Source organism: Mercenaria mercenaria, chromosome 1 (genome assembly GCF_021730395.1).
Source record: "Mercenaria mercenaria strain notata chromosome 1, MADL_Memer_1, whole genome shotgun sequence".
In the NCBI taxonomy this organism is placed as follows: Eukaryota; Metazoa; Mollusca; class Bivalvia; order Venerida; family Veneridae; genus Mercenaria; species Mercenaria mercenaria.
This window is the reverse complement of record NC_069361.1, coordinates 59,042,187-59,067,628: the sequence shown is the minus strand read 5'-3', so window position 1 is coordinate 59,067,628 and position 25,442 is coordinate 59,042,187. Positions and strand designations below refer to the sequence as shown.

General features: G+C 36.8%; 1 protein-coding gene across 3 annotated transcripts in view; it reads left to right on the top strand.

Annotated features, from left to right (window-relative positions):
* Nucleotides 1–25,442, top strand: part of LOC123536394 (sodium/calcium exchanger 1-like) — a 412,525-nt gene that overhangs the window by 293,938 nt on the left and 93,145 nt on the right. The window lies entirely within an intron of this gene.

The following is a 25,442-nucleotide window of genomic DNA, read 5'->3' as shown; positions in this document are numbered from 1 at the left end:
TACATTTTATTTACTACTGAGAAAAGTTTTATTAATACCTATACAGTGTAGAAAAAATATTCACCAAAAGTTTCAAAATTGTGATTTTACGGTAGACTTCCATTATCAAAGCTGGTGTGAGGTCAAAAATTTTCAGATCAGTCTAGCAAAAAAATTAGCACACTACCTTATCTTCTTTATTTGTCAAAAGTATATTCTGAAGTTTTGAAAATTCAGGGTTTAATCAAAATCCTATATTCTAGAAAAACTCTTTGATCCAAATGTTCAGAACTACTTTAATTTTGTACAGAGTTTTACAGTGGTTAACCTCAACAGTCTTTATAGTTGAATCACCTGAGATGAGGGCAGATATTTGTATAGCTGTGTACTTTGCTGTCAACATTGGCTAGGAACACTTGTTGTCAGCAATAGTTGTACTCCATTTTTATGCCCCCCTTCAAAGAAGGAGGGGTATATTGTTTTGCAGATGTTGGTCAGTCTGTTGGTCTGTCGGTCAGTATGTAGACCAATCCGTTTCCGGATGGTAACTCAAGAACGCTTGGGCCTAGGATCATGAAAACTGATAGGATTGTTGATCATAACCAGTAGATGACCCCTATTGATTTTGAGATCAGTAGGTCAAGGTCACAGTGACCCAGAACAGTTAAACGGTTTCCGGATGATAACTCCAGAATGCTTGGGCCTAGGATCATGAAATTTTATAGGATGGTTAGTCATGACCAGCAGATGACCCCTATTGATTTTGAGATCAGTAGGTCAAAGGTCAAGGTCACAGTGACCCAGAACAGTTAAACGGATTTTGGATGATAACTCAAGAATGCTTGGGCCTAGGATCATTAAAGTTGATAGGGAGGTTAGTCATGACCAGCAGATGACCCTATTGATTTTGAGGTCAGTAGGTCTAAGGTCAAGGTCACAGTGACTGGATGAGAACTCAAGAAAGCTTGGGCCTAGGGTCAGGATTGTTTTAGATGTTGTTGTCTAAAAATTCTTTACAGAGTGAAGAAATGGCTTCGAGATTCTGTTGAGGTAAACTCTCCTGGAATGCATTTCTTTCATAAAGGATGTAAAGTACATTCTGATTGGTCAGCCTTTTTAGCTTACCTGAGCCAAAGGCTCAGAGTGAGCTATTGTGATCGCTCACTGTCCAGTATACATCTGTCATCCATCCATCCGTCGTCCTTCCGTTCACACTTTCCTTTAAACAACATCTCTTCCTAAACCACCAAGCCAATTTTAATGAAACTTAACAGGGATGATCCTTGGATGGTCTTCTTTAAGAATTATTCCATACAGAACCCTGGTTGCTATGGCAACCAAAAGGAAAATCTTAAATAATCTTCTTGTACAAAACCACAAGGCCTAGGGCTTTGATATTTGGCATGTAGCATCATCTAGTGGGTTTCTACCAAGATTATTCAAATTATCCCCCTAGGGTCAAATATGGCCTCACCCCGAGGGTCACATGGTTTATATAGACTTATATATGGAAAAACTTCGAAAATCTTCTTGTCCAAAATCATAAGGCCTAGGGCTTTGATATTTAATATGTAGCATCATCCAGTGGGCCTCTACCAAGATTATTCAAATTATCCCCCAGGATATAATACGGCCCAGCCCTGGGGGTCACATTGTTTCTATAGACTTGTATAGGGAAAAACTTTAAAAATCTTCTTGTCAAGAACAAAAGGGCCTAGGGCTTTGATATTTGGTATGTTGCATCATATAGTGGGCCTCTACCAAGATTGTTCATATGATTCCCCTAGGGTGAAATATGTCCCCGCCCAGGGGGGTCACATGGTTTATATAGATTTGTATAGGAAAAAACTTTAAAAATCTTCTTGTCTGAAACTACAAGACCTAGGCTTTTGATATTTGGTATGTAGCATTGCCTTTTGGTTCTTTACCAAGATTGTTCAAATTATTATCCTGGGGTGAAAAGAGGCCCTGCCAGGGGGGTCCCTAGTTTTACATAGACATACATAGGAAAAAACTTTAAAAATCTTCTTGTCTGAAATTGCAAGGCATAGGCTTTTGATAGTTGGTATGTTGCATTGCCTGGTGGTCCTCTACCAAGATTATTCAAATTATACCCCCCGAGTTGAAAAGAGGCCCCATCCAGGGGGTCCCAAGTTTTACATAGACTTACATAGGAAAAACTTTAAAAATCTTCTTGCCTGAAACTGCAAGGCCTATCATTTTGATATTTGGTATGTTGCATCACCTAGTGGTCTACTACCAAAATTGTTCAAATTATGCCCCTTGGGTGAAAGAGGCCCTGCCCTTGGGGTCACTTGTATGAGTAATATAGGAAAAATACTTTAAAAATTATCAGATTATATTTCCTAAAATCTTCTTGTCTGAAAGTTCAAGGTCATCATGGCCCTCTTGTTCTGATAAGCCATCCAACTCAGTTATTACCTTTACCTCTTTTTATATGATCTAAAAATAGCTCAGAGTTCTTTCATAAACAGGTCTTACTAAAGATAGCTGATGAAAATGCAGAATATTACATACAGTTTAATAATAAAGGTGAACTGGCTATGAAGTATATAATCAATATTGAAAATATACTGAACTTTGTTAATGTGATGAATGATCAGCAGGCTTTAATAGACTAGCTGAATGCCCTTAATAGACTAGCTAAATGTCTATGCTTTCAAAACTTAAAATACCAAACTACAGTCGAAACTCGATATCTCGAATTTCAAGGGACCGTGCCTTTTATTTCAAGATAACCAAAATCCGAGTTATGAGAAGGGACGTATGGACGAAATGATGAAAAAAGTTGGTTTAGTCACGAGAAGTTTTAATAAAAAATGAACGCTGTTTCCGTGATGCTGTGTATACGCTTTAGGCACTACACGTACATGATTCCGTACAGTTTGTGTTTCCTAAAGTTTTCACTTTTTTGAAGAATGAAAATGATACTAACCTCAGATGTTTTTGAGCAAAATTTCGTTTTGTACCACGTTTCTCTCCCGGAGGATTGACAGCATTTCGATCTGACATTTTGAACGAATGATACATTCCCCCAAGAAGTTAAGTTTTATACATTCACATCGCGATTACATCTAATTAATCCTTATCAAAAGATCCTAGCTTTCAAACTAATTAATTCATTAGTTTAAATTAAAAGCAATTTTCATAACGTCTCAAAAACAAATGACTGCTGATTAAGAAATCTAATGTTTACATCTAACAATTATAATTATGGCACATGCAAACAAATATGACATCATCTCACTTTGATTATCGCCGCACCTTTGATATGTCGGCATCGCAGCTCTCTGGTTAGGCAATAAACATGGACATGTGTTAAAAACCAACCACATTCACAAGGAGATGTGTGAAATTTTGTAGCATATTTTCCTCAGTTCGACTTACCGAGTTTACAATGCACTTGAATTTTACTGACGGGACTGAAAATCCCTTTCGACACATCCGGAGTCTCGGTAAGTCAAATTTTGTCGTAACCGGAGTTGAATTACATATATAAAGAAGGAAATCTGACGGGACTTGAAAATTTCTGCAACTTAAGCGGAATTTCGAGGTAAGCTAGTTTGGGATACCGAGTTTCGACTGTATTTGAAAATACAAGCATTTCTGATAAAATATTAGACTGTTAGACTATATTATGCAATACTAAAACTATATATTTATGTCTCCCACCACACAGTGGTGTGGGAGACATATTGATTTACTCCAGTCTGTGTCTGTCTGTCTGTCTGTCACAAAGCTTGTCCGCACTCTTAAGTCGAACATTTCTCATCCGATCTTCACCAAACTTCAACAAAATGTGTCTGCCAATAAGTGCTTGGCCAAGTCAATAACTAGCCAAATAGGCCTAGGCACTTCTGAATTATGGCCCTTGAATTACCGAAAAATGCTCAGATTTTAGGCGCATTCCTTTTGGCTCCAGGAATGTGCATGCAGTCTGAGTAGTATAGGAGTCTTTTTGACTTGATGAATGTGCATGCGCTTAGTAGGGCAAGTTCGATAATGAGCCAAATCGGTCCAGGCACTTCGGAGTTATGGCCCTTGAATTACCGAAAATCAGCCTTTTACTCTTGTCCATGCTCTAAGTCGAACATTTCTCATCCGATCATCACCAAACTTTAACAAAATGTGTTTGACTATAAGTCCTTGGACAAGTTCGATAACTAGCCAAATCGGCCCACGCACTTTCGAATTATGGCCCTTGAATTACCGAAAATCGGCCTTTTTAGCTCGACTATTCATAGAATAGTAGAGCTATTGGACTTGCCCATGCGTCGGCGTCTGCGTCCGCATCGGCGTCCGCGTCCCAATTTGGTTAAGTTTTTGTATGTAAGCTGGTATCTCAGCAACCACTTGTGGGAATGGATTGAAACTTCACACACTTATTCACTGTGATAAACTGACCTACATTGCACAGGTTCCATAACTCTATTATGCTTTTTTACAAAATTATGCCCCTTTTTCGACTTAGAAATTTTTGGTTAAGGTTTTGTATGTTAGCTGGTATCTCAGTAACCACTTGTGGGAATGGATTGAAACTTCACAAACTTATTTACTGTGATAAACTGACTTACATTGCACAGGTTCCATAACTCTATTTTGCTTTTTTACAAAATTATGCCCCTTTTTCGACTTAGAATTTTTTGGTTAAGGTTTTGTATGTAAGCTGCTATCTCAGTACTCACTAATTGGAATGGATTGAAACTTCACATCTTGTTCACTGTCATGATCTGACATGCACAAAGCAGGTCCTATGACTTTATTTTGCTTTTTTTCAAAATTATGCCCCTTTTTCAACATAGAAATTTTTGGTTAAGTTTTTGTATGTAAGCTGGTATCTCAGTATCCACTAATAGGAAAGAATTGAAATTGCACACACTTGTTCACTGTCATGATATGACATGCAATGCAAAGGGTCAATAACTCAACTTCGCATTTTACAAAATTATGCCCCTTTTTCGACTTAGGAGTTTTGGGTTAAATTCCTATTATGTAAGCTGGTATCTTAGTACCCACTAATGGGAATGGATTGAAACTTCATACACTTGTCCACTGTCCTGAGCTGATAAGCACTATGCAGGTTCCATAACCCTATTTTGCTTTTTTACTAAATTATGTCCCTTTTTCGACTCGTATTCATTCAATCGACAAGGCTGTTGAATAGTCGAGCGTTGCTGTCCTCCGACAGCTCTTGTTATTCTTGTCTGCGCTATAAGTCCAACATTTCTCACCCGATCTTCACCAAACTTGAACCAAATGTTTTTGACCATAACTCCTCGACCAGGTTCATTAACTAGCCAAATCGCCCGAGGCACTCCAGAATTATGGCCCATGAATTACCCAAAATCAGCCTTTTTACAGGCCTTGATCTTAACCTACTTTTGCTGGTAGCCAGCAGGGCTACCAACTTGTGAAATCAAGTAGCCCGACCAGGTTTCTGGTAGTCTCGTTTTGGAAAAGAGAAAAATATATTACAGTCTTCACCTTAATTTTTTTTCAGCAATTGTCCTTTCGGGCAAGTAAGTTAATAAAACCATTTTGCCAGAAAACATTTTTAATAGCCCGAAATCATTTTGTTTATAAATATGATGTATTTTAGTTTATGCTTGATTCAACATTCAGCTATTTAAATGGTAGGCAACAAACCTACCCACACTATCCATGGGCAGGCTAAGCCAACGTAAGTGGATAACCATGTTACAATATTCAAGTAACTAGCAGACAGAAATTATGGGAGAAAACTGTAGAAAAAAGTAAGACCTATACCAGTATCTAGTTATATGCCAGGCGTGGGGTTCAGATTTGCACTACCCTTCTAAAACTTACTTTTTTAGCCAGGGCCTTTAAAATACAGTGTAGCTGTTCAAATTTAACTGCAATAATGGATCAGCCTGGTTAGGCACCCCACCCCCTGCCCCCAACCCCCAAAAAATGTTGTTTCTGGTGGCATGGCCAAAAAAAAGTAGGGTCGGTAGGTCGGTATTTGTTTTGTTTTTTTGCATTATGATCAAGTAAATGTAGCCTGTTATCACAGTCTGGGGCGACGTGGACACAATAATCATCATCAACCCACCCGTGTTTAAAGCGAAAAAAAACATTAACAATTATCGGTAATTATTAGCACGGCTTATAAATCATTCGATCTTGCACTTTTTAGTAGAGACAAGCCATGAACATAAAATGATTGAAGGTTATGTCAAATAGAAATCTGGATATGGAACACTGACTTTTCGCACCTTCTCTTGTCAGGGGCAGACAACTCATATAAAGGATATTTTCCGCAAATTTCTTTTTAAATCGTCATATTCCACTCAATTTTTAATAAATCTTTAAGATTTTTGGGATTTAAGTGTTTTGTGTTAATATCTTTTTATTTATAGTATCAAAAGCAGGATTACTATCAAGCTTATTCATGCGCAACAACTTCCGTTATTTTGATAAAAATGCTCTTAGTGGTTATATTTTTTTATGAATCCTGACAAAATTGTTATATAATTTATCTTTATAGGAATGCAAAATTGAAATAATGTAAATAAATGATATATTTCAGAAAGAGAATAAAATATTCATTGTGATTTATAAACAGCTACCGTTCATTCTTTTTTTATCAAAATTACCGTAAAATGTTTGTAATATAATACTCATTTTTCAATACAAAACCCTTAAAACAACACTTATTACACTTTTGTGACATTATCTGCGAACGAATATATCATTTTCCTGAAAAATAATTAGTTAACGCAATTAAAAGGGAGATAATCGGTAAATGGAAATATATTGTGCATATTTGTCGCATTACCGTGATTAATGTGTTATAATATTGGTATTGGTTAGTTACAAGTATCCAGGCACTTATGTATTTTGATTAAAAGGTTCGTGGTCTCATAGAGAATAATTAAGTGGAATCATTCATGGCGATTTACCATTAAATAAATTGCACGTTCTGACCTAGCTGGATTTGGTTGCAGTTTAATTAACAAAGAAAAAAGTAGTCAATATCTGTATATTTAAGAAATAAGAATTAATATCACTAGGGCGTAGCTCGAGTGATATAATAATACGCATCAGATGACAAGCAATGAAGAGCGTATCACTAAAGTTGATATATTATTTCGATTCTTACACGTTACGAAGGACTTTAAAGTACGCCTCGGTAGCCTAGTGGTAGACTGTCCGCTTCGAGTGCGGGAGGTCATGGGTTCGATCCCCAGCGCGTCATACCAAAGACGTAAAAATGGTACTAGCAGCTTCCTCGCTTGGCGCTCAGCATTGAGAGGATAGTGCAAGGACTGGTCAGCCCTGTGCCAATATAATGTGACTTGGTGGGGTATTTTCTTGTTGAATTTAACGTCGCACCGACACAATTATAGGTAATATGGCGACTTTCCAGCTTTGATGGTAGAGGAAGACCCCGGGTGCCCATCCGTGTATTATTTCATCACGAGCGGGCACCTGGGTAGAACCACCGACCTTCCGTAAGCCAGCTGGATGGCTTTCTCACATGAAGAATTCAACGCCCCGAGTGAGGCTCGAACCGACTTGGTGGGGTATCATGCCACGTGTCTACGGTGTGATATGCCAGTGTGGCAGCACTATAAAGTTGGGCATTGTGCTCACTGCTACAAGTTGAAACCGTCGTTTATAAGACTGAAAAATTGTTGAAAAAGACGTTAAACCCGAACACACACACATCCTTGACGACATCCATCAATTGCTAGTATTTGCCTATTTTCTATTTTGTGTTGATTTCTTTTCCTGTGCGACTGACGTAATAATTGTGACGTCAGGAAAATGTATTGATATATAAAAATACACAATAATCAGATAGGAAAATGAATTCGGTTGTGTTAGAATCTACGATAAACAACGATTGACGCGCGGACCGGTATGACAGCATTATGAAGTCCATTATGACGTCAAATGACGTCCGGTTTATAACTACTTTGATAAATAAAGCCCAGCAAAATTTTATCATGAAATTTCAATGACCATGTAAGAATAAAAATAAAGAAGGCCGTCGAGTGGTTTTTCATCTGATTTATCACAGTTCAGAGCTCAGATGCACAGTAATTGAACCAAAATGTTTTAATATATCTAATTAAAATGCGATATTTTTAACAGTGTGATGTAACGGCATGATGTGTGTATCATTCTTTATATTTTTGCAAACTAATGTAATTAAAGATATACTCAAATGAACAGTACTAAGTCGCGATTTATTTCTTGCGTTAACCAAACTATATTTATATGTGACAAATGAATATTTTAGATTGAAAGAAAATTGACATGAGAACATAATTTAATCACACAAAGCATGAAAAAGTCTTACAGAGTTGTTATTGACCTATCGTCTTACAAAGTTGTTATTGACCTATTATCCTAAAGGTCTATGGCCATAGTGAAAAATAAAAATCAGCTAAATATATTCGTGTTTTAAATGTTAAGGGGTGCGTATTTCGGACGCGTCAATGTAGTACATACCAAAATGGAAATTGCTAATTTGCTATTTATATCATATAAGCACATTTTTTATTTGTCTTTCTTTAACATTGTTTACACTGATTCAGTTTTGCGTTACTTTAACTGTTTTTATAGATAAACTTTTCAACTTAGGGCATATATTTATACTAGTATGCAACATCATGAAAGTGTCTGATGACTAATGTCTAGTTTAATCACAAAAGAATGACGACGCGACGTCTGTAAGCAATCGTACATCCAAACGTTCTGCTATTTGTAGTCCCGTTTTGGAAAGCCAATTAACTTCGGTAGAACTATTTATTTCGTTTCATTTCATCAAATGCAAGCGTTTTAAAGTACTAAGATGTGTAAAAATGCTTATGTTCATCTTACACTCCCTTTCATTAAGAAATAGACTGTGGTTTAGTGGTTCACATCTGGGTATGAAACATATGGACGTGTTTAGCTTACAGACGGCGGTAGTCTTCACACGCGCTTTAAATATACCAAAATATAAATTTGTAAACCACGATGGTGATGTGTATCTTATAACTACTACTTGAAATATTCAGTTTAATTTTACATATTTTGGGAGTTAGACTTCTTGGGAACCCTACAGCAAATGTATTAATGTGGTGTCACAATGCAATTTTCCCACTGGTCACATCCGGTAACATACAGATTTACCATACCGCAATTGTTCCAGCTTTACGTAAAGTCATAGTAATGGTACATAGGTTTATAATGTATAATGCAGAAGCAATTTTAACATATACTAATGAGGTAGCCTGTTCAAATTTTAATGTACTTTGTTGACTTAGAAACATATGTAAAAGTACATTTATAAATATTTTGTCTACAGTCATACGACAGACTAGCACAGTATATCATCTCACTGGTGAAATGCAATTTGATATAAATATGTTAGATCAAAGTCGCCACAATATTATTAAGCAATCATACATTTTTCCATATTAATTTATATAATAGAAAAATGTATCTCTGACAGGTAAAAACACCCCAAAAATGAAATGTGCAAATGTTCAGTTTTATTCATCAGTTAAAAAGTATATTCGGATGAGTATCCCCCCTCTCTCCCACTTTCCCCCCCCCCCCCCCCCCCCCCAACACCCCATCCAGACACACACACAACACACACCTTCTTTCCGGATATTTTACCTTATTGGGATCAACTTGCATTAGTTCGTGTCAAAATATTATCTCACATACCACTTTTAAAATTATAGTTCTAAACAAATGTTTTAAATGACTACAATAAACAATAAAATTTGAGCTAGATACTTAAATATATTAAGTTTTTTATTGAGCCGCTTCTAAATGGGTTGAGGCATTGATGTGAATAAATATTTGATATTGCATGTTTCAATTAGCTGTAATTTTGACATTTTACTATCAATATATTTTTCTAAATGAGTAAAAATATGTGCATGTAGTAATTTGAACGGTATTTGAAAAAGTCTAAGTATGACGCTATAAGATTTGGTAAGTGCATGTTGTCATACAGTTTACAGCTGTATGCAACATCGCGGTACTAATAAAATCTCTCTGACCTATCCCTACAAATATTCTTTAAGGGAATATTTCCTCTTTCAGTTTTATATACGTTTCTTGCTTTCTAGCAGTTAGAAAGGGTTTGCTTTTCTCAGTATTTTATATGCCATCCCTTAGCCTAGCCCTGTTGCGAAATAGTCATGAAATTAACCACTCCACATTGTTCTTCATTATGTTATATCAAGTAATATATCGCTGCAAAAGTATAGGAAAGTATTTAATTCAAATTAAGATCTACATATGAATTGATTATTACATAAACACGAGGTTTAGTTCGTATCCACAAGAAAGAAATATACAACATTTAGAATGAGCAAAATATGAGGCATCTCTCCCGTATGTGTGGACAAGTTTAAAATAACCCGAAAAGGCATTTATAGTCGGAACAATTCTAAAACGATATAATCTAATTATGAACACATGTTTCCTCTTTTTTATAACACTATTTTATAAAAATTTTATCGTTGTTTGAAAACAGGATGTAAAGTTTAAGAAATGTGATACGTCGTTTTAGATAATTTAACCCTGTTCATACAAATTATTCCAAAAGTAACCTTTCTTTGATATTTCTTAAAATAATGTAACTTTGAGAAGCTCTACAAAGCCCAATTGTTTTGTCACCAGATTATTAGAAATTTCGAAAAAAGGCGATAACATTTTAAACGTTGCTGAACATGATCAAATTATTTTTACGAATTCAATAGTCCTAAAGATGACGTCATAAAACAGTTTGCCCAGGCTTTCATGGTTGACTGATTCGAGTGTTCCATATCCAGAATTTATCTTCTGGTATTGTTCTTTAAGAAATGTATTATCTTAAGTCTCTACTAAAATGTGCAAGGTTCGGCCATATTTTAGGATTTATAAGCCGGGCTATATTCTGTTGATAAACAAGTAATTGGCCTTGTTTTCATCATCAATTAAAACCCCCTCAAAGAGCTAAAAGAAGTGTGTCGGTATCATGGCATCTAAAGTGGAGATCAAAGGGGTTTAGTTGCCCCAGATTGTCATGGCATTACGTCATCTTTTCGCGCCATGTGACACATCACTGTCTGATCGTATGGCCTCGGTTCTTTAAATTGCTGAGAAGAAATCAGTAAAAAAGTATCTTCTTTAATTTTTTTTAAAAGCGAATGCCCAATATACCGTATAAACTGACAGGTAAATGTGTCAAACGATAATAGATATCCTACCTCTGTGACCTATTTGCCCTCAAGGAATTTACATTATTGTTTGAAAAGAATATCTGACATAGCGTCAAGTCAAAAAAGACATGTACAAAGATTCATTTACTTATTAAACTTATTAAAAACCACAGCGACATCATACTGCTTTATTTTAAAACAATCATTGTTTTTATTTACGTTCACGAGGTCCCGTAACCTATTCATCCGCACTTGCAGAAATCTGTTTGCCAACAATCGTTTTACTCGATGTATTTAAATTGCTGCCGCTTTTTCATTATTTAAGATTTTTTAATTCTGTTTTTTGTACTTTCTTGTCAAAAGTCTGAATTTTATGACCATAGTATGTATTATTTATTTACTTTTAGAAATAAAAAAATAATTAAGATCGCGCTGTTTGAAATTTTACAAATAATTGTATGAAACTTCGATCGTTTTTATAGAATTTTGCCTACATTTCTGTCGACATGTTATTAAAATCGTTATAGAATTCAGACTGTATTATTTCTAAAGCGGTGCTGAAAATTTGAAGCGATTATATTAAAAAATGAATGCACTACAAGCGTTTTTTGTGTACGTGTCGATAAACATTTAAGTAATGGCGATACGATAGGTCGCACGTGCTCGTGGAATGGAAAATTACTGGCATGACGTTTTGATATCTTTACGATTCGCGGGTAAATTCCAGTCAATCCAGGTAATTTTTAGGGATGTAATTTCTGAATTTTGTAAAGTTACTTTAAGTATTGCAAATCTGAAGTCATCAATTCATGCATAAATATACGAAAGCTAGATTCATGAAGTTCTTTTTGTAATTATTGTGAAAATTTAGGGATTTAAATTTCGGAAAAATGGCCGACCGGTGTTATGCGGACCGAAAATATCGTTGTCATTTAAAAGGAAACATCAGATAAATCGATGAAATTTCACGCTTTTATTATTAACATGTTTGAAAACTTAGTAGCCCGATGGACTACCCAGCTTGGGAAATTCGGTAGTCCGTCTGAAAAACTGGTAGCCCCGGGCTACCGTCAAGATCGAGGCCTGTTTTACTCTTTAAAGGTATATATGTAGTGAGTAAACAGTATATAAAGACTGACTTGCTATTTAGATGATTAGGCAGTTGTGGGAGACACGCCCTTCGTATGTCTGGCATCTCCTCTGAAGCTACATGTCAGAATGACTTCTTCTTATGTCTTGCTTGATGGACTTTTATCAAACTTAGTCAGTAGCATCATTATAAGGGATTGTTTGAAAACAGAAATACCTTTAAAGACTTTCTCATGAACCACTGGATGGATCTTCATCAGACTTAATGTGTAGCATCATTGTAAGAGCCTCTCTCAATTTGATAACAAAGCATACTTCGCCTATCACCGAATATTGTTATGATGCTTTTTATTGGTTGAAAACTTTGGAAATACCAATTACATGCCGCAAAACAAAATGGCCTTTAATTAATTTTGTGCATCACCGATAAAAATTGTGTGCATCACGAGTGAAAACAAACAACTAAAAACTGTCAAAAGTTTGGTGGAAAAACAATAACAAAAGTATGTCGGCGCAGCGGACGGTAGCTGATTAATGGATAATTATTTATTTAGTAAGTAAGGATAGACCTTGCAAATTAAGCTGTTTGATGCAACCGATAAACAAAAGCTGTGAATAATTATGGTTCTAAATTTAACCAGAGTTGTTCATAATGTATGATTTTAAGTGCGGCTGCCAGATGTAAATATCCGTGTTATACACAATTTAAACTGAAATTCAGACAACAGATATTTAATTTCAGTAATTAAAATCAAACACAATCAATTTTAGTTAAGAAGATATTGGCTTTCCCTTTTTGTAAAAGTTTCTGAAATCGAAAGTAGGCTGTGAGAATGTCTGCACGCCATGACAAACTGGCAATATTTCATGAACATTTCTCTTAATTTATTTCAATAAAAAATATCTGCCTTCTCTTTATTAACCAATGGCACTTCAGATTTTACTTTAAACTGGACTATCAACATACACTAGATACATTGAAAACTCAATAAGAGTTAATAACAGTCTCGTTGATTTGTCAAAAGTATTTCACGTAAGTTAAAAAAAAAAAAGCATAATTGTAATATATATTTTTTATTTTTTGTGACAAAACAATTATCTTCAATTACCCAAATTATTATGTCTCCCCCCCCCCCCCCCCCCCACCCCTTTGGGGGAGACGTATTGTTTTTGCCCTGTCCATCTGTCTGTTCGTATGTCACACTTCATTTCCGATCAAAAACTAGAGAACCATTTGATCTAGAAGCTTCAAACTTCATAGAGTTGTAGTGCTGCTGGAGTAGATGACCCCTATTCTTTTTGGGGTCACTCCATCAAAGGTCAAGGTCACAGGGGCCTGAACATTGACAACCATTTCCGATCAATAACTAGAGAACCACTTGCCCAGAATGTTGAAACTTCATAGGATTATTGGTCATGTAGAGTAGATGACCCCTATTGATTTTGGGGTCACTCCGTTAAAGGTCAAGGTCTCAGGGGCCTGAACATTGAAAACAATTTCCGATCAATAACTCGAGTACTACTTGACCCAGAATGTTGAAACTTCATAGGATGATTGTACATGCAAAGTAGATGACCCCTATTGATTTTGGGGTCACTCTGTTAAAGGTCAAGGTCACAGGGGCCTGAACATTGAAAACCATTTCCGGTCAGTAACTTGAGAACCACTTGACCCAGAATGTTGAAACTTAATAGGATGATTTGTCATGCAGAGTAGATGACCCCAATCGATAATGGGGTCACTCTATTAAAGGTCAAGGTCACAGGGGCCTGAACATGGAAAACCGTTTCCGATCAATAACTTGAGAACCTCTTGACCCAGAATGTTAAAACTTCATAGGATAATTGGACATGCAGAGTAAATGACCCTAATTACTTTTAGGGTCACTCTGTTAAAGGTCAAGGTCACAGAGGCCTGAACATGGAAAACCATTTCCGGTCAGTAACTTGAGAACCACTCGACCCAGAATATTGAAACACTTCATAGGATGACTGGTCATGCAGAGTAAATGACCCCTATTGTTTTTTGAATCACTCCGTTAAAGGTCAAGGTCACAGGGGCCTGAACATTGATAGCCATTTTCGATCAACAACTTGAGAACCACTTGACCCAGAATGTTGAAACTTCATAAGATGATTGAACATGCAGAGTAGATGACCCCTATTGATTTTGGGGTCAGTCTATTAAAGGTCAAGGTCACAGGGGCCTGGTCATGTAAAATCATTTCCGGAAAATAACTTGAGAATCACTTGACCTAGAATGTTGGAACTTAATAGGATGATTGGACATGCAGAGTAGATGACCCCTATTTATTTTGGGGTCACTTGATCAAAGGTCAAGGTCACAGGAGCCTGAACAGTGACTTGAGAACCACTAGGCAAAGAGTGTTGAAACTTGATGACTGGACATGCCAAGTAGATGATCCCTATTGCAGCCAACCATCAGTGTCTCTTTGACTTTAGCTCCTGACTCCTATTGACTTCTTGCCTATACAACTTTGCATTGGGGGAGACATGCGCTTTTTTACAAAAACATCTTATAGTATTGAATCTATATTGAACATGTTCATCTTGTAAACGTTACAAATGTCAAATTTAGATAACAAAAATGTAGATTTTGAAGCAACTTTCTTTTCTGATAAATTAACTTAAGAAATAGAAATATGGGTTATTTGGAAAACTGTAAGATCAACATTTCGTTCTTTCATAATTCGTTTTCTTTTTAGCTCACCAGAGCCATAGGCTCAGGGTGAGCTATTCTGATTAGTCACCATCAGGCGTCCGTAAACTTTTACTTTAAACGACATCTCCTCATAAACCGCTAGGCCAATTTCATCCAAACTTTACAGGAATGTTCCTTGGGGAAAGCTCTACAAAAATTGTTCAAAGAATTGAATTCCATGCAGAACTCTGGTTGCCATGGCAACCGAAAGGAAAAAACTTTAAAAATCTTCTTCACAAAAACCAGAAGCCTAGAGCTTAGATATTTGGTGTGAAGTATTGCCTAGTGGACCTCTACCAAGTTTGTTCAAATCATGACCCGGGGTCAAAATTGACCCCGCCCCAGGGGTCACTTGATTTTACAAAGGAAAATCTTAAAAAATCTTCTTCTCAAAAACCAGAAGCCCTAGAGCTCAGATATTTGACGTGTAGCATTGCCTAGTGGACCTCTACTAAAGTTTTTCAAATCATGACCCCGGGGTCAAAATTGACCCCACCACAGGGGTCACTTGATTTTACATAGATTTCTATAGGAAAATCTTCAAAATTTTTAAAAAAATAAACCAGAAGGCCTAGAGCTTAGACATTTGACATGTAGCATTGCCTAGTGGACCTCTACAAAAAAATTCCAAATCATGACCCCCGGGGTCAAAATTGACCCCGCCCCAGGGGTCACTTGATTTTACATAGGAAAATCTTCAAAATTTTCTAAAAATAAACCAGAAGGCCTAGAGCTTAGATATTTGACATGTAGCATTGCCTAGTGGACCTGTACAAAATTGACATAGGCCCAGGGGTTACTGATTGTACATAGGGAAATCTTCATAAATTTGCTAAAAATAAACTAGAAGGCATAGAGCTTATAAATTTGATATGTGACATTGCCTAGTAGACTTCTTCAAACTTTGTTCAAATCATGACCCCCGGGGTAAAATTGGGCCCACCCCAGGGGTTACTTGATTGTACATCGGAAAATCTTCCAAAAAATTTCTAAAAATCATCAGTTTGACATTTGAAATATGTAGCTCATATTATTCAGGTGAGCGATCCAGTGTCATCATGACCCTCTTGTTTAAGATACAGCCTTGAAATTTGGATGACATGTACAGTTTTGCACACTGATCTTAAAACAGACTTTCAGTGACCATGAATATGACCTACTGACCTACTTTCTAATATTTTAGCATCAGTTTGGCATTTTAAACATGTGGCTCATATTACTCAGGGGAGCGATTCAGGGTCATCATGACCCTCTTGTTATATTGAATATTATCTCGATATACCAGATGTAAAAAATACATTTTCATCATATCTAAGTAGAATGAATTGCGGCTTATTGTTTTTTGTGATTGATCAACTTATTGGGAACGCCTACCGTACTTTTGGTTGGCTGAACGATTCTGGATTAACATTTCACATTAAGATACCATTTGACTTATTGGGAATGCCCACCAAGCTTTTGATTGGCTGATCGTATCTCGATTAGAGCTTATCGTTTAGATATCATTTGATTGGACTGTCACTAAGACAACCGGGAACTGAGAAACGTTTTAGAACCGTTTCAACAGCATTTACAAACGAGATTGCATGGAAGTTTATCGCGAGCGCCACTGTATAGTGAAAAACTTTGAAAAACCTCTTGCCCAAAACCACAGGGCCTAGGGCTTTGATATTTAGTATGTGGAATCATCTAGTGGTCCTCTACTAAGATTTTTCAAATTATTCCCCTAGGGTCAAATATGGCCACTCTCCGAGGGTCACATAGTTTACATAGACTTATATAGGGAAAAACTTTGAAAATCTTCTTGTCAAAACCACAAAGACTAGGGCTTTGATATATGTACTGTAGCATCATCCAGTGGTTCTCTACCAAGTTTGTTCAAATTATCCCCCTAGGGTGAAATATTGCCCGGCCCTGGGGATCACATGGTTCATATAGACTTATATAGGGAAAAACTTTTAGAATCTTCATGTCCATAACCTACAACATTCAAATTTGGACCACATGTATAGTTTTGAGTGGCAAGATGAACCTTGACATAAGTTGACCTTGATCTTGACCTAGTGACCTACTTTCACATTTCTGTAGCTACAGCCTTCAAATTTGGATATGCATAGGTGTGTGTACCGAAACAAACTTTGACCTTGACATTGACATAGTGACCTACTTTCACATTTTTGAAGGTACAGGCTTCAAATTTTGACCACATGCATAGTTTTGTGTTCCAAATAGAATTTGACCTTGATTTTGACCTAGTGACCTACTTTCACATTTCTCAAGCAGCTACAGCCTTCAGATTTGCACCACATGCATAGTTTTGTGTACCGAAATGAACTTTGATCTTGATTTTGACCTAGTGACCTTCTTTCACATTTCTGCAGCTACAGGCTTCAGATTTGGACCACACGCATATTTTTGTGTTCTGAATTGAAATTTGACATTAATTTTTATCTAGTACCTACTTCCACATTTCTCAAGCTACAGCTTCCAGATTTGAAGCACATGCATAGTTCTGTGTACCAAAATGAACTTTGACCTTTGACCTTGAAATTGATCTAGTGACCTACCTTCACATTTCTCAAGCTACAGTTTTCAAATTTGGACCACATGCACAGTGTTGTGTAACGAAATGAAATTTGACCTTGATTTTGACCTTGAGCTAGCCTTAAAATTTTGAACATTCAAAAATGGCTCAATGGTGGGCGCCAAGATCACTCTGTGATCTCTTGTCTGTACTGCCCACATTAGACTCACACACAGCATAAAACACCTTATTTGATTTAAGATATTTTCATGCTATAAGTACGCCTTCTGCCATTCTGAAGTATTTCACGCTAGGGCTCTGGAAATTTTGAGAACTCAATAAGTCCGAAACGAAAATCACGACTTCAATGCTACCTCAAGCACCATATTACCATATATACTATATTTGTGAAACATGATAGAGTAAAGAAATTAGTCACCATACAATGAAAATGGTCATTCAGTGTTATATGTGATCGTTACTTTGTTTAAATTTCAATGTTTTTCCGAGAAAATACTTGCAAGGATAAATTTATCGAGGCATTGTTTTCTTGGCACTAGTCTAAAAGCCGATGCACGTGACTTCTGTGCCGTATACACGGCAGGTACTTTGTGATGTTGCCTCATTATTTGACGGATTCTTAGCTCACCTGAACACAAAGTGCTCAAGGTGAGCTTTTGTGATCGCCCTGTGTCCGTCGTCGTCCGTCCGTCATCAACAATTTGACTGTTAACACTCTAGAGGTCACAATTTTGACCTAATCTTAATGAAACTTAGTCAGAATGTTACCCTCAATAAAATCTTGGACAAGTTCGATATTGGGTCGTCTGGGGTCAAAAACTAGGTCACCAGGTCAGATCAAAGGAAAAGCTTGTTAACACTCTGGAGGTCACATTTTTGGCCAAATCTTAATGAAACTTGGTCAGAATGTTACCCTCAACAAAATCTTGGACAAGTCCATATTGGATTATCTGGGGTCAAAAACTAGGTCACCAGGTCAGATTAAAGGAAAAGCTTGTTAACACTCTGGAGGTCACAATTTTGGCCCAATCTTAATTAAACTTGGTCAGAATGTTACCCTCAATAAAATCTTGGACGAGCTAGATATTGGGTCATCTGGGAACGAAAACTAGGTCACCAGGTCAAATCAAAGGAAAAGCTTGTTAACACTCTAGAGGTCACATTTAAGTCTGTATCTTCATGAAACTTGGTCAGAATGTTAATCTTGATCTCAAGGTCCAGTATGAATCTGGGTCATGTAGGGTCAAAAACTAGGTCACTAGGTCAAATCAAAGGAAAGGCTAGTTAATACTCTAGAGGCCACATTTATGACCATATCTTAATGAAACTTGGTCAGAATGTTAATCTTGATAATCCATAGGTCAGGTTCAAATCTGGGTCAGGTGGGTTCAAAAACTAGGTCACCAGTTTAAACCAAAGGAAAAGCTTGTTAACATTCTAGAGGTGACAATTTCTACCCAATCTTAATGAAACTTTGTCAGAATGTTACCCTCAATAAAATCTTGGACGAGTTTGATATTGGGTCATCTGAGGTCAAAAACTAGGTCACCAGGTCAAATCAAAGAAAAAGCTTGTTAACACTGTAGTGGCAACATTTATGACCATATCTTAATGAAACTTGGTCAGAATGTTAATCTTGATGATCTATAGGTCAAGCTTAAATTTGGGTCAGGTGGGGTCAAAAACTAGGTCACTAGGTCAGATCAAAGGAAAAGCTTGTTAACACTCTAGAGGCCGCATTTATGACTGTATATTCATGAAACTTAATCAGAATGTTTATCTTGATGACCTTTAGATCAAGTTTGAATCTGGGTCATGTGGGGTCAAATACTAGGTCACCGGGTCAAATCAAAAGAAAAGCTAGTTAACACTTTAGAGGCTACATTTATGACCATATCTTAATGAAACTTGGTCAGAATGTTCATCTTGATGATCTTTAGGTCAGTTGGTCAGGTAACGATACAGGGCCTTCATGACCCTCTTGTTATGTCTCCCACCACACAGTGGTGTGGGAGACATATTGATTTACTCCAGTCTGTGTGTGTGTGTGTCTCTCTGTCTGTCACAAAGCTTGTCCGCACTCTTAAGTCAAACATTTCTCACCCGATCTTCACCAAACTTGAACCAAATGTTTTTGACCATAACTCCTCGACCAGGTTCATTAACTAGCCAAGTCGCCCGAGGCATTCCAGAATTATGGCCCTTGAATTACCCATAATCGGCCTTTTTACTTTTAAAGGTATATTTGTAGTGAGTAAACAGTATATAAAGACTGACTTGCTATTTAGATGATTAGACAGTTGTGGGAGACATGTGCTTTTCTCAAAAGCAACTCTAGTTATAAAATTCAATGCGTCAAAGTGATTTACTCAACACATGCTATGTCTCTGTCAAACATCCTCAGTATTTTTAGAGTACTCTGCCACGGACTAAATGTGAACGCTGAGATCGAATTTCCCCGTGTGTAGAGTACCAAAAGGTCACGTGGATTGGCCCACGGATATTTCATTTCACTGGTGTACTTCAGTTAGCAACTACGTTTTGTAAACTTAAATATACTCTTCTGATGTAAACAAAATTTCATTTTCGAACGTTTTTTTTTAAGACAGATTTGATAAACTGGCCGGTCCGCCCCTCTACAGTCATTCTGGTTTGCCAGTCTTTTTTTTACAGCCGGATTAAAAAGACGATTTTCTGTACTTATTTCAACCGGACTGCCAAATGTATCATGTAATTTTTACAAATCAAGTAGTTATAAAAAAATATTTATATCGGTTTCCTGTGTAATGTCTCATTAAATGCAAAGACATTTGTTCCTTTTTACCTATCTTTGAAATAAAACAATCATTCAGCTGCTGGTCTTAATAAAATAAGTGGGTCCCAGTCAAAAGCATTTGGATTCAGTCAGAAGGATTTGGGTCCAGTCAAAAATATTTAATACATTGCAGTCGGCTGCCTGCAAACATTAAAGGATGTGCCGCGTGAGCACTGTATTGTCACGTGCTAATTATGGACCAATTACCAGGGTGAAAATCAGACCGTTTGACCCGTTTATTGATTATCTGAGGGTGCGACCAAAACAGTGTGGGGAATCACATGACCCAAAATGTTACAGAACACGGAAATCAACATGGCGGACTTTTTACTTTTTACCAATTTGCAAAGGTCAGTAAAAACTACAGCTTTTTACTTGTATTATAGCGCAGTCAATGCGCAGTTTAATGCTCTTTTCAGTGATGTATGTGTCTTGTCTATGTTCCCTCCAGTTTCTGAGTTACCTTCAAGGTTTTGACCAAACCGAGGATAATGTTCTGTAAAAATTCAATGGTACGGTACATGTAGTCTTTCTTTACGCTCAAAAATATATGTAATTTACAGCTTTTCGTACTTGTTTCAATCTGTAACTGTTAGATCTTTATAATAAAGTAACCATGCACAGTGTTTGTTTATGTTTTTTCGTGAATTCTTGCAAAAAACGGACAATCTGTTGAAATGGTACGCGACACGTGCTATGATACGCAACACATACTAGCTTTTGGCAGTCTGATACGCAACATGTGCACATGTCACCAATGGTGATTTAACTTCAAATTTGCGTCATGATTAATTTATCGGACTATTTCAAAAGTGGTTTTCAGTTTTTAAGATCGTTCAGAGGCACTGCAATCATTATTTGTGTTTAAAGAGGTCAGCACGCTAAGACTTTCATGTTTCAGAATTACATAAAATCTATTAATCTTATTTCAAAATGGGGCAGTTTAATTTTCTAATCTTCTATGCTTTTCTTCTACAGAAATGGCAAACCCTAAGAAGAAACCGGGTCTGACACTTGGGGAAAAAAGAAGTGGATAAGAAAGCAAAACAAGAATATCAATATTAAAGTATTTTTCCAATTGCCGCAATGAGCCAGGAAATCACCAGCGAGAAAACAAACAGAAAGGCTGCTTAATTACGCCATCTAAACCCCTCTACAACTTATATCCAGCAAATAAAAGAAAATTAGTCATTTAGTTCACCTAGTGCTTCCAAAAAAAACCAAACATACCATAACCCTCAAAGTTAAAGCATTCAAGATCACTTTTTGGACCTGTAGAGGAAAACCTTATTTTAGCCGATGTAGAATACTTCTTAAACACTGGATTACAGTGTGAAGAGCTGCATAATACAGACAATGTAGACCCCTTTGATGTGACTGATGAAGCAATTAATGAAAGTTTATTGTCAGAAGTTTTCCCCGGTATTATCAGGGTAAGATGGACTTCATGGAGAAATGATAAAATTTCTCACTGAACAGTATAGCATTTCTTTTGTGGATGGAGGTTGTTCTTTGGTTTGGGTGCACTAAGAGATGTTTTGGAAACTTGGCTGGAGAATGTTTGGTGGACGGTTTATTAATTTTATGAGCGGATGCAAAAATGGGGAAGAGAACATATTGGGAATGTCGGCATCACCCTTAACATCTTTGATAAACAATGGTTTCTTCGTGGAAACATATAACAGAAAACGTTTTTTGCAGTATCACTGAAAAAATACTACACTACGTCTGATAAACTTATCCCCCTTGGCCAGGCCCACACATCTGCTACGCCCCTGTACAGTATCTTTTAACATTAAGGCACATCCCGAGACATAAAACAATCATACAAAATAAAAAGTCTTCATCGGATCACGTTTTAAAAGTTTACACACCTCACCATGTTTGCAAACTGGGTGAACTTTTATATTATGTACGATTGTTTTGTGTCTCGGGATGTATAATACTGTATGTGGGCGTAGCTAATATGGGGGTCTGGCCAAGGGGTATGTTTTTCAGATCCCATGTCTATGGGATATCTTTTGAGCGAATAAATAGTCTTGGTATAATGATCTGTAATTGTTTCATAATACTCTACTCGCGATTTTATGGATTTTGTGTTACTATGTTTATAATTGGCATTTTTATGTGACGGTATCACCATTTCGACGTTGTTTCTAGTTTCAGTTTTGTATATTTAGGTACTTGCAATTTGCTCAAGTATTATTAATGTGTGATTAAAGTGTGTTTTAACCAGGATTTTAAATAAATATTTTACATTTACGTACAAAAGATGAACAATTAATAAAAATTTATAATAATTTAAACTGATTTTGTTTTTGGTGGCTACATTGTCTATTGAAACAGTATTCTAGATACTTACGAGCGGAAAAAGGCTTTGGAAGAACCAACACAAGATCAAAACTACCTAGTTTTCTCATATAAAGAGACTGGTATTAGTGGGGCTCTAACATAAACCCTCCCTCTATCTTTTCAGGCCCGCCCGCTTAGCTCAGTAGGTAGAGCGTTGGTCTACGGATTGCGGGGTCATGAGTTCGATGCTTGGGCGGGGCGTATGTTCTCCGTGAGGCTATTTGATAAACAACATTGTGCCTGAAATCATTAGTCCTCCACCTCTGATTCATGTGGGGAAGTTGGCAGTTACTTGCGGAGAACAGATTTGTACTGATACAGAATCCAGGAACACTGGTTAGGTTAACTGCCCGCTGTTACATGACTGAAATACTGTTGAAAAATGGCGATAAACCCAAAACAAACTATCTTTTCAATTTCACAGTGATTAGAAACTTGAGAAACAGTTTGGTTACTTCTTTACTGCAATTAAATACATAATTGAACTAAAAAACATGTGCAAAAGAAAACATATCATTTTTTTTCAATTGACAAAAAACTATCAAAGCCATTAGTTAAGCTCATTTTCATTATCTATGCAGAATTTATTTCTGCTTGCAGTATCGAACATGTGATTTCTTCACATTTCTTTTTCCCCCAAGTGTCAGACCCAGTTTCTCCTTAGGGTTTGCCATTTCTGTAGAAGAAAGTATACAAGATTTGAAAACTAAACAACTGCACCATTTTGAAATAAGATTAATAGATTTTATGTAATTTTGATACATGGAAGTCTTAGAGTGCTGACCTCTTTAAACATAAATAATGATTGCAGCGCCTCCGAACGATCTTAAAAACTGAAAACCACGTTTGAAATAGTCCGATAAATTAATCATGACGCCAATTTGAAGTTAAATCACCGTTGGTGACACGTGCACGCGTTGCGTATCAGACTGCCAAAAGCTAGTACGTGTTGCGTATCATAGCACGTGTCACGTACCATTTCAATAGTTTGTCCATTTTTTGCAAGAATTCGAGAAAAATCATAAACACTGTGCATGGTTACTTTATTATAAAGATCTAACAGTTACAGATTGAAACAAGTATGAAAAGCTGCAAATTACATATATTTTTGTGTGCAAAGAGTGATTACATGTATCGTACCATTGCGTTTTTGCAGAAAATTATCCTCGGTTTGGTCAAAACCTCAAAGGTAACTCAGAAACTGGAGGGAACGTAGACAAGACACATACATCGCTGAAAAGAGCATTAAAATGCGCATAGACTGCGCTATAATACGAGTAAAATAGATGCTGTAGTTTTTACTAACCTTTGAAACTTGGTAAAAAAGTAAAAAGTCCGCCATGTTGATTTCCGTACCATTTTGGGTTACGTGATTCCCCACACTGCAAAATTTTCCTGCCTGGTAGGTGATCGTGTATTGAGATTTTAGACCGAAATTTATAATTTTTCTCCATTTTTACTGGACCGATTTTTTAGCTCACCTGAGCACGAAGTGCTCAAAGGTGAGCTTTAGTGATCACCCTGTGTCCGGCGTCCGTCGTCGTCCGTCGTCCGTCCGTCCGTCCGTCCGTCCGTCGTCAACAATTTGACTGTTAACACTCTAGAGGTCACATTTTTGACCCAATCTTAATGAAACTTGGTCAGAATGTTACCCTCAATAAAATCTTGGACGAGTTCGATATTGGGTCATCTGGGATCAAAAACTAGGTCATCAGGTCAAATCAAAGGAAAAGCTTGTTAACCCCTCTAGAGGTCACATTTTTTGGCCCAATCTTAATGAAACTTGGTCAGAATGTTACCCTCAATAAAATCTTGGACGAGTTCTATATTGGGTCATCTGGGGTCAAAAACTAGGTCATCAGGTCAAATCAAAGGAAAAGCTTGTTAACACTCTAGAGGTCACAATTTTGGCCCAATCTTAATGAAACTTGGTCAGGATGTTACCCTAAATCAAATCTTGGACGAGTTCGATATTGGGTCATCTGGGGTCAAAAACTAGGGCACCAGGTCAAATCAAAGAAAAAGCTTGTTAACACTCTAGAGGTCACATTTTTGGCCCAATCTTAATGAAACTTGGTCAGAATGTTACCCTTAATAAAATCTTTGACGAGTTCGATATTTGGTTATCTGGGTTCATAAACTAGGTCACCAGGTCAAATCAAAGGAAAAGCTTGTTAACACTGTAGAAGCCGCATTTATGACTGTATCTTCATGAAACTTGGTCAGATTGTTAATATGATGATCTTAAGGTCCATTTGAATCTGGGTCATGTAGGATAAAAACTAGGTCACCAAGCCAAATCAAATGAAAAGCTAGTTTAACACTAGAGCTACATTTATAACCATACCTTAATGAAACTTGGTCAAATCTTGATGATCTATAGCTCAAGTTCAAATCTGGGTTAGGTGGGGTCAAAAACTAGGTCACTAGGTCATATCAAAGGAAAAGCTTGTTAAAACTCTAGAGGCCACATTTATGACTATATCTTCATGAAACTTAGTCAGAATGTTAAACTTGATGATCTTTAGGGCAATTTGAATCTGGGTCATGTCGGGTCAAAAACTAGGTCACCGGGTCAAATCAAAGGAAAAGCTAATTAACACTGTAGAGGCCACGTTTATGACCATATCTTAATGAAACTTGGTCAGAATGTTAATCTTGATGATCTTTTGGTCAAGTTTAAATCTGGGTCAGATGGAGTCAAAAACTAGGGCACTAGGTCATATCAAAGGAAAAGCTTGT